The sequence below is a fragment of the Schistocerca nitens genome, chromosome 6, assembly GCF_023898315.1.
Source record: "Schistocerca nitens isolate TAMUIC-IGC-003100 chromosome 6, iqSchNite1.1, whole genome shotgun sequence".
In the NCBI taxonomy this organism is placed as follows: domain Eukaryota; kingdom Metazoa; phylum Arthropoda; class Insecta; order Orthoptera; family Acrididae; genus Schistocerca; species Schistocerca nitens.
This window is the reverse complement of record NC_064619.1, coordinates 601,470,943-601,486,854: the sequence shown is the minus strand read 5'-3', so window position 1 is coordinate 601,486,854 and position 15,912 is coordinate 601,470,943. Positions and strand designations below refer to the sequence as shown.

The 15,912-nt window shown below is 45.1% G+C and overlaps 1 protein-coding gene across 1 annotated transcript in view; it reads right to left on the bottom strand.

Annotated features, from left to right (window-relative positions):
* The window catches only part of LOC126263085 (ras-related protein Rab-43), a 60,245-nt gene that overhangs the window by 17,089 nt on the left and 27,244 nt on the right, over nucleotides 1-15,912 (bottom strand). The window lies entirely within an intron of this gene.

Genomic DNA, 15,912 nt, shown 5'->3' with positions numbered 1-15,912 from the left:
CTTCTGACGTTGTATAGGCCACAATCTAAATCCGTGTTAGGCTAGGGTAGTCACTTCACTCATTTAAAAATAAGAAAATAAAATAATGAGCAACGCACAATACAAAACATTTGGGAATGGTTACCACGCAATTCCTTGTTGAAGTTGACTTAATTCAGGCCTGACCTCTAGCGGTATTCAATGTAACCACAGTTCAAAACATCCTCCATCCAATTTGCCACGTTAAGTGTCCGCATACCAACTTTTGAACTTTGGCTAACAAACAAACATACGCGTTTTTTGCTATAATATGCTAGGTCCCACAGCTGAGTACTATGTTGCATTACACGGTCATTATCTTAAATAGACCACTCAACTGCCCACTGTTAGCTTGGTACCATAACATTGAGCGCACTGATACATCGTCATTGCGATTATGGACCTTTTATTTTGCAAAAATGTTTTTATTCACATTATCTTTCCAAAATGGGCTTTGTCAGATGATGTACAACACCAGTAACAGAAAGTTGTTTACATTATATGCAGAAAATAAAGCAATTTCAGACTGTCTCTGGTAAAACATTCATTTGGATACAACTAGCTATGAAATAGTGTCTATTAAGTAATTTTGCATTTTTGCATTTTGAGGCAAAATTTGCATCTATTTCACACTTAGCACAAAATACAAATTTTTCTGGTCTGTATTAATGAGTCATGATAGATTTTTTTAGGAGCTCAACTTGTAAAGATAATGTTTTCAGAATACTGAAGCGTTTTACATGAATTACATCTGAAGTTAAATACAGAATATCCTGCCAAGCACTCTTCAGAACTGTGGTATTTTAACAACTCTTTCACTATTCATTAATTATTGATAAAATTATTTAACTGGGTAGATAAAAAAATCTACTCATAAGGGGCAGCAGAACACACACAAAAAAGACTGTTGTGATTGGCAAGCTTTCGGAGCCAGTGGCTCCTTCTTCAGGCAGAAGGGTTGAAGGGGAAGGGTGAAGGAAAAGGACTGGAGAGGTCTAGGAAAAGGGGTAGATTTTGGGAAAGTCACCCAGAACTGTGGGTAAGGGGAGACTTACCATATGGAATGATAACGAAAGACTTTCCTTCTCATCCCATACTTTAAGTCTCCCCTGACCCGTAGGTTCTGGGTGACTTTCCCAAAATCTACCCCTTTTTCTTAGACCTTTGCAGTCCTTTTCCTTCACCCTTCTTCCTTCCCCTTCAACCCTTCTGCCTGAAGGAGGAGCCACTGGCTCTGAAAGCTTGCCAATCACAACAGTCTTATGTGTGTTCTGCTGCCGCTTGGTGAGTAAGATTTTTTATCTATACAGTTAAATAAATATATTCATTCATGTCATTCATATTACCAATTCTGGTCTTTTCTTTAAAAAATCATCCACAGTTGTGCCTATAACACTGGAACCAAAAACAACCTCTACATAGACTTTAAAGATTTATTATTAATACAGCAAGGACTCAGATACAGGGCTACAAAAGTGCTCAACAATCTGTCATGGAATTAAAATAAGTTGAAGATACTGTCGTGAGATGTAACACGGAATTAAAGAACATTCTAGTGGATACTCCTTCTACACCATTGAAGAGCAGCTTCACAGAAAGTCTTGTAGTTATTGTATTAGATTATAATACAGCAAGGTCCGATTATGTGGCACAAAGTGGATGCAAAACTGGACGGCTAACCGAAAAACACGTACAAGGTGTGATAGAAAAATTCGGTGAAAGAATTTTTTTTAGCAGCAGCTGCTGGCACTACAACTATTTGAAGTAATTTGTCTGATAGTGTAATAAACAAAACCAAGCGGCGTCAAGTTGGGACACGTTCTGACTTTTCAATCAATATCTAGAGATAAGAGTGAGGTTGTCTTTATTCTGTTTCAAACAACACATGAACATTAAGTTCTGTTTAAAGTTACAAAAAAACTGCATAGAAACTAAGAAATTTTGAAACTGGTGTATGGTGGTAGTGATGTAACTTTGAAGACTGTTTAGAGGTGGTATGAGAGATTTAAAAGCGAAAATGAACTGGTAGAAGATGAGCAATGTTTGTGACGTCCATTAATCTCAGAAACAGAAGAAAATGAGCAAAAACTAGCAAAAATTGTTTGTTCAGAAACGCAAATAACTATTCAAGAGCTTACTGAAAAACTTAGCATCTCGTACAGGTCTGTGTAAAGCATTTTAACTTTTTTTTTCCCCCCCAAATGAGACAAATGCAAAATTTCTTCTCAGACTTCTGAGTGACGAACTGATGAAAAATCATGTTTCAGTTTGCATGGATTTGTAGGATTGTCTTAATTCAGATATGAACTGCATGTCCAGAACTGTAACTGGAGATGAAATTTGGGTCTATGGGTACCACCCAGACAAAAAAATTCTGAGTTACCAGAAATCAGTGAGTCTCCTCGGCCTAAAAAGGCACGTTAGTTATAACCAAATATCAAAGTCATGTTCATTTTTTCTCTTTTTTTGATATTGAGGGTGTAGTGCTATTACAGTTTATTCCATGGGGAATAACTGTTAATGAAGAGTTTTACAAGGGTGTACTGCAACATATGCAAAACAACATATGAAGAAAAAGTTCTGAAAAATGGACTAATGGCTTGCTTATCACAACAATGCGGTGTGTCAGCTCTTTCTTTTGATTCACGAGTTTTTGGCTGAAGAAAGTGTTGTTCTCTGCTCACATCCGCCTTACCCACCAGTTTAGCACCATCGGATTCCTGCCTCTTCCCAACAATTAGAACTGTTCTTGAAGGAAAATGTTTTGACACCATTCCTGACATTGAGAGGGCCATGGCAGGGCAACTGGATGCTTTCCAATAGAAGATTTCCAAAAATGCTTCCAGTGATAGATTCCACATTGTGATGAGAGCATTATTATTGAAGACCAGTACTACTTTGAAGGAGATTAAATCAAACTCCCTGTAAGCTTCTTACTTTGTTCCTAATAAAATTATTCACCATGTCTTTTGATCGCACCTCATACAATCAACATGTTTTCCCCATAAGCTGCTATTTACTGTAATTACAAAGCATGCAACACTTAACATTTGAAAGCTACAAAACTACCAGCACAATTTACAGTTACTCAGCAGAAACTCTGACTTATTCGAAAAATTACACTTAAGGCAAACTAAATTTCATAGTGTTTGCTTTCAGTTCACTTTTGAGAAATAACTGTCAGAGTTTGCTTTTCATACACCTGGTAGTCTTATAGTCAAACAAATTCTGCCCTGTGTACTTTAATATCAGATCAATACATTTCGGTACCTCAGGGTCCTTGGCAATAGGTCCCGTGATCTCATTGTTGTCACCTTTTTCTTCTTCTTCTTCTTCTACCAAACACAATTTGTTTACTATATCTACATTGCTTTGCTACTTAAATCCAATTTTTGAGCCATTGCTGTTTTAAGCACTTGCAGAAGTTTTTATCACCTACATCTTCACAATCGGTAATTTGTACTGTAAATGAAAGTTTTTTCTAATTATAACAATACTTCATCCTTCATTGGTATTTTTCCCAAAATTCACATAACTATGCTAAGATAATCGGTAACTGAATAATCAGGAGTTTGCTGTGTAATTAATATAACTCTGTAAATTATATTCCCTCACAAAATTATTTCATTTGAATTGCACATAAATAAAATACACATTCTTGACTTATTTCCATACCTTAGAGAATTCTTCCCAGGGAATCCATGGAATATGATGTACCTGAAGTAAAGACTCAATGACCTTACTGTAGTTGCAACCTATGTCTATATGATGTGCAATGGTGACCAAACTCATTTTACATTTTGATCTTTGTAAGGCAGGAGCCTACTGTTAACTATTTTGGTGACACTGTGTAACCTGTTTCACTACTACCTGTCCACATACCGCCCACATCTATTGCTGATACAAGGATTTCTTGCAAATAAATTGTATTTATACTTTCAAAGTGTGAATGATACGTTTAGCACATATATGTCTGAAAGACTATAACATAACATTCCACTAAAAATGTACTTTAAACATCGGAAAATCCAGGCTAGAATGTAACAATATTATGAAAAGGATAGTTGCTACTCATCCTATAGCGGAGATGCTCAGTCGCAGGAAGACACAACAAAAAGACTGTCACACAATAAGCTCTCAGCCGACAAGGCCTTTGTCAAAAAGAGATGACACACACGTCACACAATAAGCTTTCGGTCAACAAGGTCTTTGTAAAAACACACACACACACACACACACACACACACACAAATGTAACTTACACATGTGTGACCACAGCCTCCGATAGCTGAAGCCACACTGTGAGCAGCAGCAGCAGCAGCAGCAGCAGTGCATGATGGGAGAGGCAATTGGCTGGGGGTAAGGAGGCAGCTTGGGCGGGCAAGGGAAGGACAGCAGGGTAGCGGTGGGAGATGGTGACATGCTGCTGGGGAGCATGTAGGCATGAGGTGGAGAGAGGGTAGGGCAGCTAGGTGCAGTCAGGAGGCTAGACAGAGGGTGGGGGAGGGATGGGGTGGGGGTTGAGGGTAGCAGAAAAGGAGAAATGGGGTGGGGGTGAGGGTAGCGGAAAAGGAGAGAAGTAAAATGGGAACAGGGAAAGGGCTAGATGGGTGAGGACAATGACTAATGAAAGTTGAGGCCAGGTGGGTTACAGGAATGTAGGATATATTGCAGGGAGAGTTCTCACCTGTGCAATTCAGAAAAGCTGGTGTCAGTGGGAAGGATCCATATGACACAGATTGTGAAATCGAAATGAAGAATGTCATGTTTGGTGGCAAGTTCGGCAACAAGGTGGTGGTCTGCTTGTTTCTTGGTCACATTTTGTCGGCGGTCATTAATGCGGCAACAGCTTGTTGGTTGGCATGCCCAAATAGAATGCAGTACATTGGTTGCAGCTTAGCTTGTAGATCACATGGTTGGTTTCACAGGTAGCCCTGCCTTTGATGGGATAGGTGATGTTTGTGACCAGACTGGAGTAGGTCGTGCTGGTTTGAGGATAATGGGATAGGTCTTGCATCTAGGTCTATAACAGTGATATGAGCCATTAGGTAGGGGGTTGGGAGCAGGGGTTGTGTAGGGATGGACGAGTATGTTGTGTAGACAGCAGGATACCATTGTGGGACAGGTGGGAAGGATAGTGGGCAGGACATTACCCATCTCAGGGCACGATGAGAGGTAGTCAAAAACCCTGGTGGAGAAAGTAATTCAGTTGCTCCAGCCATGGGTGGTACTGGGTTATGTGAGGAATGCTCCTCTGTGGCCACATGGTGGGTGTTTGGGAGGTAGTGAGTGACTGGAAAGATAAGGCATGGGAGATATGCTTTTGTACAAGGTTGGGAGGATAATTACGGCCTGTGAAAGCTTCAGTGAGATCTTCAGTATATTTCAATAGGGACTGCTCATCACTGAAGATGCGATGACCACAGGTGATTAGGGGTATGGAAAAGGTGGCAGCTGTCAGAGTGGAGATATTGTTGGTGGTTAGTAGGTTTGTATGAACAGAGGTACTGATGTAGTCATCATCGAGGTGGAGGTCAACATCTAGCTGACAAACCTTGTCTCGCAGATCTACTACATTCACCCCTCTCTCCAAAACACTCTCCCACCACCATACAGAATCCAGAACCTAAACAGACCTGAAACAAAGTCATGAGCCTTTCCTCCAAAAGCCGTAGAAATATCAGTCCCTTCCAAATGCCTCACCTTTTGCCCCACTCCCAAACTCAATCATGCAGGACTTGTTCATGACCTCCTTTCCTTCTCCCGGTCACTACAGTGGAAAACCTACTAATGAGACTCAACCGAAGTCCAATATTCAACCACACCCGACTCCATTCACTCCTCCATCCAACTGTGATCCACCCCCATTGCCCCCAAATCACCCCCTGTTAACTTTCCAGAATTTATTAATCTTGAACCTTGCCTCACCATCACTCCCCAAAATCCCTCAACATGCAAACTGACCTTTCATGTGCAGAAAGAACTGCAGTCCACCATCTCAAAACTGATCCTGACCTTATAATCCTACCTGCTGACAAAGGCTCCACCACTGTTGCTTTGAACTGTAAGGACTCTGCCATGTGCCAGATACACCAACCTACAAACCTTGCCACAGTGACCCCATTCCAGAAATCCAGCAGGATCTCCAGTCAGGGTGTACACATGAACAAGGAAAAAAAAAAAAATCCCAGATTTTTCCCGGATTTCCCAGTTAAAAACACACTTTCTCCCGGGTGAAAATACACTTTTTCCGTGTTAAGTGACAGTATATTCTTCCTCGGCACTGAAAAACTCATCAATCCTTTGAATGTTTATGGTTTTATATACTGACGTAAAATTTCCAGGTGCTTTAGAAAACTAAACTCAGTGGGGGGGGGGAAACACGTTTTGAAAGACCTTTGAAGTGCAGCAACATGTACGCTGCATATTTTCGTATTACGAAGGTATTTGAATTCCACCAAACACCGTATGTCACTTTCCGAAGCATTGAAATAAAGATTGCGATGCACTTTTGTAAGCCAGTCATAGCTCATGTCACGTGATCTCGTGAGCTGATGACAGCATAGGACAGGTGATGTAGTCAGCCAGTAGCAAGATCACTCTCCAGTAGCACGAACACACAAATTATAAACGTTAAAGGTTTAAATTTATATACATAGAATTCACATATAATATTGGTCTCTAAGATTAATAAGCTGGAAGAGAAGCTAAGCTTCCACATATAATGTTGATCTTTTTTGCGCGTGTTACACTTTAAGATATATCACACAAACGTCCCAGTAAAATTTTTAATAAAGACGTAAACGTATGTTCTGGGCTCTCATTCTTCTAAATGGTCATCCTCAAACAGTTGATTTTTAAATGAGAGTCAAATACTTTGTGATTAATTCATCGTACATCTCGCACATAGTTTATCTTGCGTAAAAGGAAACCTGCTTTGAATGTAACACTTTTCAAACCACCATTCGCAATATTTTCCCGCAACCTGTTAGAAATAGGTTCGTTTCAGCAGTTGCAAGGGAGCGCCAGATAACAGGCTCACCGCGCCTGCGCAGCTACGATGACGCAGGAAGCCCATATGTTCGTACGTGTAAAACATTAAAAGATCTTACATTACGTCATAAAAGAAAAAATACAAAAGAGGATACTTCAAGAGCGTTGGAATTTCGTCAACCATACAAAAAGGCATAATTCGGCTTAAAATGCACATTCGTATGTAAATTTTCTTGGGGTGCCAGTACTTTATTATGGCATAATGCCATACGTGCACTGGAAATGCAGCGAACGGTAGAAACTAGCCAATAGTGTGAAATTATTAAACACTTCGCTTCAAATAAATTGACTGCCTCGGCAGAAAAGATTAACAAAACCCTAATCTCTTTAGCAAACCGGCAAAAATAGCTTCATTGTTCTGTAAGGCGATTAATGTTTGACTGTCAGAAAGGTGGGAATAAAATCTGAAACTAACAACATATTTTAGTCTTCCGTAATTACTCGCACGTATTTTAATTCATTTGATAGCTCCCGGCCACAAAAATCCGTTTTGTTATCATTTAACGTGAGAACAATAAACGAAGAGGAAACAACAAAATTACTGAATGTAAACACAGATCACGTGGAGACGACCCACCTCCCCACCACAACTCAGACTGCTCTGTGCATCAGCCCCACTTTTACTTTATTTCCGAACCGGGCAAAATTAAGTAGTGGCACCCAGCCACACTTCTGTAACCAGAAGCAGGAGAAGGTACTACTCATAGGCGACTCACCTGCGTATGCGCAAGAGCCCACCTGCAACTGCTCAAACGAATCTAATTTAAACAGTTGTCACGTCACGCTCTTCGGAGGCAATTTGTTGTTATAAAGCATTGCATAGTCTTCCTGAAGCCTTTGACGCACTGCTGTTCACAGACGCTTGTAGGAGCATTGTTTTGTTGTTGTATACTGCGCATTTCCTCTGCAACTTAAGTTTTATTTTCGTTTTTTTTCCTCTCGTTCATGTTTTGTTACTACAGTATTATTCTGCTCTAGCGGGATACAGTAATATCCTTTGTTAGAGTATTGGTTCTTACCAGTCAAAATCACAAAAATTTAACTGAAAATTAAAACAATGAAAAATTCCCGGGTTTTTCCCAGTTTTCTCCCGGAAGAAAAAATTCCCGGATTTTTCCCGGATCTCCCAGTTCTCCCGGGTCGTATACACCCTGCCACTCTCTCCTCAAACCCTTAGGCCCATCCCAGAGCCTCTCACCCAAGTCCATCTCTCTCTTCACCCCTACCATTCCACACACTCCTACCTTTGACATGCTTCCTAAAGTCCATAAACCCAACCACCCAAGACACCCCATTGTGGCTGGTTACTGTGCCTCCATTGAGAGAATCTCTGCCTATTACCCAGAACCTGGCCTCCTATATAAAAGATACCAACCACTTTCTCCACCAACACCCGACAGTTCCTGTCCCTTTACCATTTGGTGCCAAACTCGTCACTATTGATTCCATCTCCCTTTGCATAACATCCGTAATGCCCATGGCCTTACCACTATTGAATACTACACAGACACTACTCCCAACCCCCTACCTCATGGCTCATAGCCCTGTAATAGGCCTAGATGCTAGACCTGTCCCATTATCCTCCAACCAGCACAACCTACTCCAGTCTGGTCACAAACATCACCTATCCATCAAAGACAGGGCTACCTGTGAAACTAACCACGTGATTTACTAGCTAAGCTGCAACCACTGTTCTACATTCTATTTGGGCATGACAACCAACAAGCTGTCTGTCTGCATGAATGGCTACGGACAAACTGTGGCCAAGAAACCAAGTGGACCACCCTGTTGCCGAGCATGGTTGGATGGTTGGTTGGTTCAAAAGATGGGGAAAGGGACCAAACTACAAGGTCATTGGTTCCTTGTTCCTAATAAAACAATGCCACAAGTGTGAGAATAAAACCGACGACACACATAACCCAAAACGGAAAGAAAGGAAAGACAAGAACGAAGGAAAGGCTATGAACACTAAAAGGAACAAAAGAGGACATGAAAACAACAGAGAGATGCAAGAAACAGTTACAAGAGAGTAAAACAAGGAAGCAGATAGTAGTGGCTGGCCGACCACGAAAATAAAAAGGAAAAGCCAGCCACCCTACAACACATTAAAACCTCCACCCTAAAAGCACTACCGAGCGAGGTGGCGCAGTGGTTAGCACACTGGACTCGCATTCGGAAGGACGACGGTTCAATCCCGCGTCCGGCCATCCTGATTTAGGTTTTCCGTGATTTCCCTAAATCGCTCCAGGCAAATGCCGGGATGGTTCCTTTGAAAGGGCACGGCCGACTTCCTTCCCCATCCTTCCCTAACCCTATGAGACCGATAACCTCGCTGTTTGGTCTCTTCCTCCAAACAACCAACCAACCTAAAAGCACTAGGGTGGAGGACACAGAGGGACAAAGAACATGAGCTGAAACTCAGATCGAATGACAAAACCTACCCTCGCGCCACTGTCAACCGGGCGCCGCACCGATGTTGAGGTGGGTCTTCACGGCGCAGGAGGTAGCTGTGGGCCGCCCAGGCGTGACCAATGCAGAGCCGGCAGAGAACCATGGAGTCCCTGCGAGAGGCCCTCATTGACGACTTCCACACATTCGTGGTCCCCTTAATGGCTCACAGTTTGTTGTGTGTACTGAGATTTTGCCATTCCGTCTCCTAAAGCTGAAAAACCTTGTGGCGTAATAACGAACGCAGGTCAATTGCAGGGATCCCCATCTCCAGAAGGAGTTTCCGTGTAGCCTGTTTGGCCAACCTGTCAGTAAGTTCATTTCCTGGGATTCCAACGTGACCAGGGGTCCAGAGGAACACCAATGAATGACTAGACCGTTCCAGGGCATAGATGGACTGCTGGACTGACACTACCAAAGGATGACCAGGGTAGCACTCGTTGATAGTTTTCAGGCTGCTCAAGGAGTCAGTACCTAAAAGAAAAGTCTCCCAAGGGCATGAAGAGAGATATTGAAGTGCTTGAGAAATGGCCACCAGCTCTGCAGTGAATACACTGCAGCCATCAGGTAAGGAATGCTGTTCAATATGGCTGCCGTGAACGTAGGCAAAGCCAATGTGACCATCAGCCATCGACCCATCGGTGTAAACCACTTCAGAGCCCCAGAACACATCAAGAATCGAGAGTAGCGGAGAGCCGCAGGGTTAACGGAGTCCTTAGGGCCACGTGGAAGGTCCAGACGAAGCTGCAGCCGAGGCGTATACCATGGAGGCATACATGAACGGACCACAAGTAGAGGTGGTAAAGGGAAGGACTCCAGTTCGGAGAGAAGGGCCCGCACACAAACTGCAATCGTTAGCCCCGACTTGGGCCGCCGATGCAGGAGATGGACTTCTGTGGGTGGGAAAAGGAGACTGTAATTCGGATGCTCAGGATAACTATGAATGTGTGCTGCATAACTGGTGAGCAGTTGTGCACGTCTGATCTGCAATGGGGGGACCACAGCCTCCACCAGTATGCTGGTCACTGGACTTATCCTAAAAGCTACTGTCGCTAGTCTAACCCTGCAGTGGTGCACCGGGTCGAGTAAATGCAATGCTGAGGGCACTGCCGAACCATAAACCACACTCCTCAGTCAATTCGGGATTGGACAAGGGCTCTGTAGAGCCACAGCAGTGTAGAGTGATCTGCACCCCAATTGACATTGCTCAGGCAACGGAGGGCATTGAGATGCTGCCAGCACTTCTGCTTAGGCTGACCAAGATGAGGAAGCCAAGTCAGTCCAGCATCGAAAACCAGTCCTAAGAATCGATATGTCTCCACTACAGTGAGTGGATTGTCATTAAGGTAACATTCTGGGTCCGGATGAATGGTACAGTGCCAACAGAAGTGCACGACACATGACTTTGGGGCTGAAAACTGGAAGACATGGGCTAGAGCTCATGACTGCGCCTTGTGCATGGCTCCTTGCAGGCGACGCTCAGCAACACCAGTACCGGAGCAGCAGTACGAGATGCAGAAGTCGTCTGCATACAGAGAAGGTGAGACGGAGGGCCCTACAGCTGCTGCTAGACCGTTAATGACCACTAAAAATAGAGACACACTCAATACAGAGCCCTGCGGGACTCCATTCTGCTGGATATGGATGGAAATATTGAAGGCACCAACTTGGACACAAAAATTACAGAGTGGCAGGAAGTTTAGGATAAAAATCAGGAGCAGGTCTCGGAGACCCCACTCATACAATGCGGCAAGGATACGATGTCGCCAGGTCGTGTCGTATGCTTTACATAAGTCAAAAAAGACGGCAACCAGGTGCTGCCATCTGGAAAAGGCTGTTCAGATGGCAGACTCGAGGGGCACAACTGCCGACATACCATACGTTTTAGCAGCTTACAAAGAACGTTGGTGAGTCTGATGGGCTGATAGCTATCCACCTCAAGCAGGGTTTTACCGGGTTTGAGCACTGGAATGATGGTGCTCTCCCACCATTGTGATGGAAAGATGGCATCGCACCAGATCCAGTTGAAAACAATGAGGAGATGTCACTTGTAGTCAGATGAGAGATGTCTAATCATCTGGCTGTGGATCCGATCAGACCCAGGAGCTGTGTCGGGGCAATGTGCAAGGGCACTGAGGATCTCCCACTCTAAATGGGGCGTTACAGGATTCACAGTGGTGTGTAGTGAATGGGAGGACATTCCCTTCCAGCCGCTGTTTGAGAGTGCGAAAGGCTGGGGGGGTAATTCTCCGCTGCAGAGGCTCGAGCAAAGTGCTCGGCAATCGCGTTTGCATCGGTAGATAACATGCCATTTATAGTAACACTAGGAACACCTGTTGCGATCTGGTACCCTAAGAGTTTGATCTCTGCCCAGACTTGGGAAGGTGACATATGGCACCCAATGGTCAAGCACTATCTCTCCCAACACTCGTGCTTCTGTTGTTTGATAAGATGGCAAATGCGGGCACAGAACCGTTTACAGGCTATGAGGTGCTCCAGGGAAGAGTGCTGCTTATGCCACTGTAGAGCTTGCCGGCGCTCCTTAATTGCTTCAGCGACTTCCGGCAACCACCAAGGGACTGTCTTAGGCCTCGGGCACGCTAAAGTGGGATCGCATTTTCTGACGCAGAAACAATTGTTGTAGTCACATGCTCAACCATTACATCAATGTTACTGTGTGGGGGAGATTCAACAGTAACAGCAGAGGTGAAAGTTTCCCAGTCCGCCTTGTTTAAAGCCCATCTGGGCATGCATCCATGGGCCTGATGCTGGGGCAGTGATAGGAAGATGGGGAAGTGGTCACTGCCACACAGGTCGTCATGTGCTCTCCAATGGATAGATGTGAGAAGTCCCGGGCTGCAAATTGATAAATCAATGGCCGAGTAACTACCATGAGCCACTCTGAAATGTGTGGCGTCCCAGTATTTAAGAAACAGAGGTCGAACTGAGACAGTGAAGTTTCGACATCTGTGCCTCGGCCAGTAAGCACAGTGCCACCCCACAAGGGGTTATGGGCATTAACATCTCCTAAAAGTAGGAAAGGTTTAGGGAGTTGATCGATCAGTGCAGCTAATACTTTCAGGGGGTACTGCACCATCTGGAGGATGACAGTTATTTGCAGACAGTTATTTCCTGTGTCGTCCTTACTCTGACAGCCACAGCTTCAAGAGGGGATTGAAGGGGCACAGGTTCACTACAGACTGAGTTTAGGACATAAACGCAAACTCCACCTGACACTCGATTATAGTCGCTACGGTTCCTGTAATATCCGTTATAGCCACGGAGGGCAGGGATCAGCATTGTCAGGAACCAGGTTTCCTGGAGGGCAATGCAGATAGCAGGTGTGAAGCTTAACAGCTGCCGTAGCTCAGCCAGGCAGTGGAAAAAACTGCTGCAATTCCACTGGAGGATGACATCATCATGAGATCGTATGGAATATTCAATGAGGTAGTTTATTCCTCAGAGTCACCTGCTGCCACCGATTTATTGCCTGGCGAGATCTAGGTCCTCAGCAGACGCCAAAATCTCCACCCCATCCTGAGATGCAGAGCTTGTAGGTAGTGGTGGTGTGGGTGCCACTGCAATTTCCTTGATCTTAGGGGTTTTCTTTTTGGATTTCTCTCGCTGTTCTTTGGGTTTCCCTGGCTGGGAGGACTTCACTGGCTCAGTCTCCAGGACTGAGGATGAGCCTGAAGCCCTACGACCAGCTGCTTTTGGGCTCTTCAGCCACTGGCGGGTGTCATCTTTCCCACTAGCAGAAACCTGGGAAGGGAGTGACCCAAGGGACCCCTTCCTAGCGAGAGAAGCTGAAGAAGACTTACCCTTCTCCGGCTTAGAAGTGGGGACAGACATCCCCATTGGTTTGGGGGGGGGGGGGAGAAGGGGCGGGGTGCTCCCTAAGTAGGTGGTGCAGGAGTAACAGGGAAGGAAATGCCCCCCCCCCCCCCATCCAGGGGGCAGGTGTAGTCTTCTAGCGTTGAGAGGTGACTGGGGTTGGCAGAACTGATGGTGCCAGAACTGTTGTAGTGGCGGCGTACGACGATGTCATACGCACAGGATGTAGGCGTTCAAATTTTCTCTAAGCCTCAGTGTAAGTCAGTCGTTCCAGGGTCTTGTACTCCATGAGTTTCTTTTCTTTCTGGAGAATCCTGCAGTCTGGCGAGCAAGGCAAATGGTGCTCTCTGCAGTGAACACAGATGGAAGGTGGGGCACATGGAATATTGGGATGTGATGGGCATCCGCAATCTCAATGTGATGCTGGAAGTACTGCGGGAAGACATACGGCCAAACTTCCAGCACTTAAAGCACCGCATTGGGGGAGGGATATAGGGCTTTACATTACAGTGGGAAATGTATCGCCCTCAAAGGCCAAGATGAAGGCAATGGTGGCAACCTGATTATCCCTCAGACCCTGGTGGACATGCTGGACAAAATGTACACCTCGCCACTCTAAATTGGCATGCAGCTCATCATCAGGCTGCAAAAGAAGGTCCCTGTGAAATATGATACCCTGGACCATATTTAAGCTCTTATGGGGCGCGGTGGTTACAGAAACATTCCCCAACATTCACAAGCGAGTAACGTGTGGGGACTGAGCAGAGGATGCTGTTTTGATCAAGACTGACCCAGATCTCATTCTGGACAAGCCCTCCAGCTCCCCAAGCTTGTCCTCTAAATGCTCAACAAAAAACTGAGGCTTCATCATCATGAAAGATTCCCTATCAGCTCTCTAAAATACATGGTACTGGGATGAATAAGATCCACTGACATCCTTAGGTTGACTTTCCTCCCATGGTGTGGCCAGGGAGGGGAACAATTTGAGGTCATACTTCTATGTGCTGATTTAAGCTCGTGAATGCTTACAGACTGCTGATGTTTCACCACCAACAAGAGATGATGAACTATGCTTCATCGCATGTCATCTGCCATGATGCCACCCACTCTGACCAGGGGGGCCTCCCCATGGGTGCCACCCAGTCGCAGCAAAGGCCACCTGGCAGGATGGTCATTGCCACGAGCCCAAATGCCCCAGGGGGATGGGCATCTACCCTTTGGCATACATAGCTACAACCAACAGGGTACATGGCGGCCCCACCACAACGGACTGGCTACCGTGCTGGATATCAGGTGCAAAGTAGTCCATGGTCATCGTCAACACAGAAAGCGACATTGCATAGTGCGTGGTGGAAAACGCACCCAGGAAGGTGTCCTTGCCTAAGAGAAGGAGAATGGGCAGGACTGCAATGCAACGACGAGAAAGTGGGCTACAGATCTCAATGCATGATGGACACAATGCACCATGTAAGGCACCCTTCCCCAATTAGCTCGCTCTTCGGGAAAATATTGAAGAATGGAGGTCAAATTCTACAGGGGACCATCATATAAAGGCCAAAATGTGTGAAACTCCTTTTAGTCACCTCTTACGACAGGCCGGAATACCTCGGGCCTCTTCTACCCCCCGGACCTACAGGGGGATGGCAAACATGCCGCCAAACACGACATTCTTTGTTTCAATGACTGCTTCACAGCCTGTGCCAGATGGATCCTTCCGACCAATACCAGCTTTTCTGAATTGCACAGGTGAGAACTCTCCCTGCAATATATCGTATCTTCCTGTAACCCTCCTGGTGTCAACCTTCATTAATCATCGTCCTCACCCATCCAGCCCATTCCCTGTTCCCATTCCAGCATTCCCATTTCAGCACTACACAGCCATTTTTTCCACCAATGCACCCAGTCTTTCTACTTCTCTCCTTTTCCGCAATCCCGCTCCCAATTTCGCCCCCATCCTCTAACCTCCTGACTGCAGTTAGCTGCCCTACCCTCTCTCTTCATCTCATCCCTGCATGCTCCCCAGAAGCACGTCACTATCCCCCACCCTTGCCCTGCTATCCCACCCCCTGCCCGCCCAAGCCTCCTTTCTCCCACCCATTTGCCTCTTCCATCAGGCACTGCTGCTGCTGCTCATAGTGTGACTTCAGTTGCCAGAGGCTGTGGTAGTGTGTGCGTGTCTGTCATCTATTTCTGACAAAGGCCTTGTTGGCCAAAAGCTTATTGTGTGACAGTCTTTTTGTTGTGCCTGTCTGCGACTCAGTATCTCCGTTATATGATGAGTAGTAACTATCCTTTTGATAATATGAAGATGTAATTTAGCTATAGCAACTGAGAAAAAGACTTCTGCTGATGTTTCATTGTTCAGGAAATATGAGGGATAAGCATTAGAAATAATAAAAGTTTCGATTTTGCATTTGCTTGTGTCCTTTACACAAACTGGCATAGGCTGACGCCCAGAGACACTGGCAGGAGGTTTCACCATCTTAGAATCTCTACATCACCAGAAGCTGGAAGTACACAACTGGTACACAACTCATTCACCAATGTAAACACCTGGCA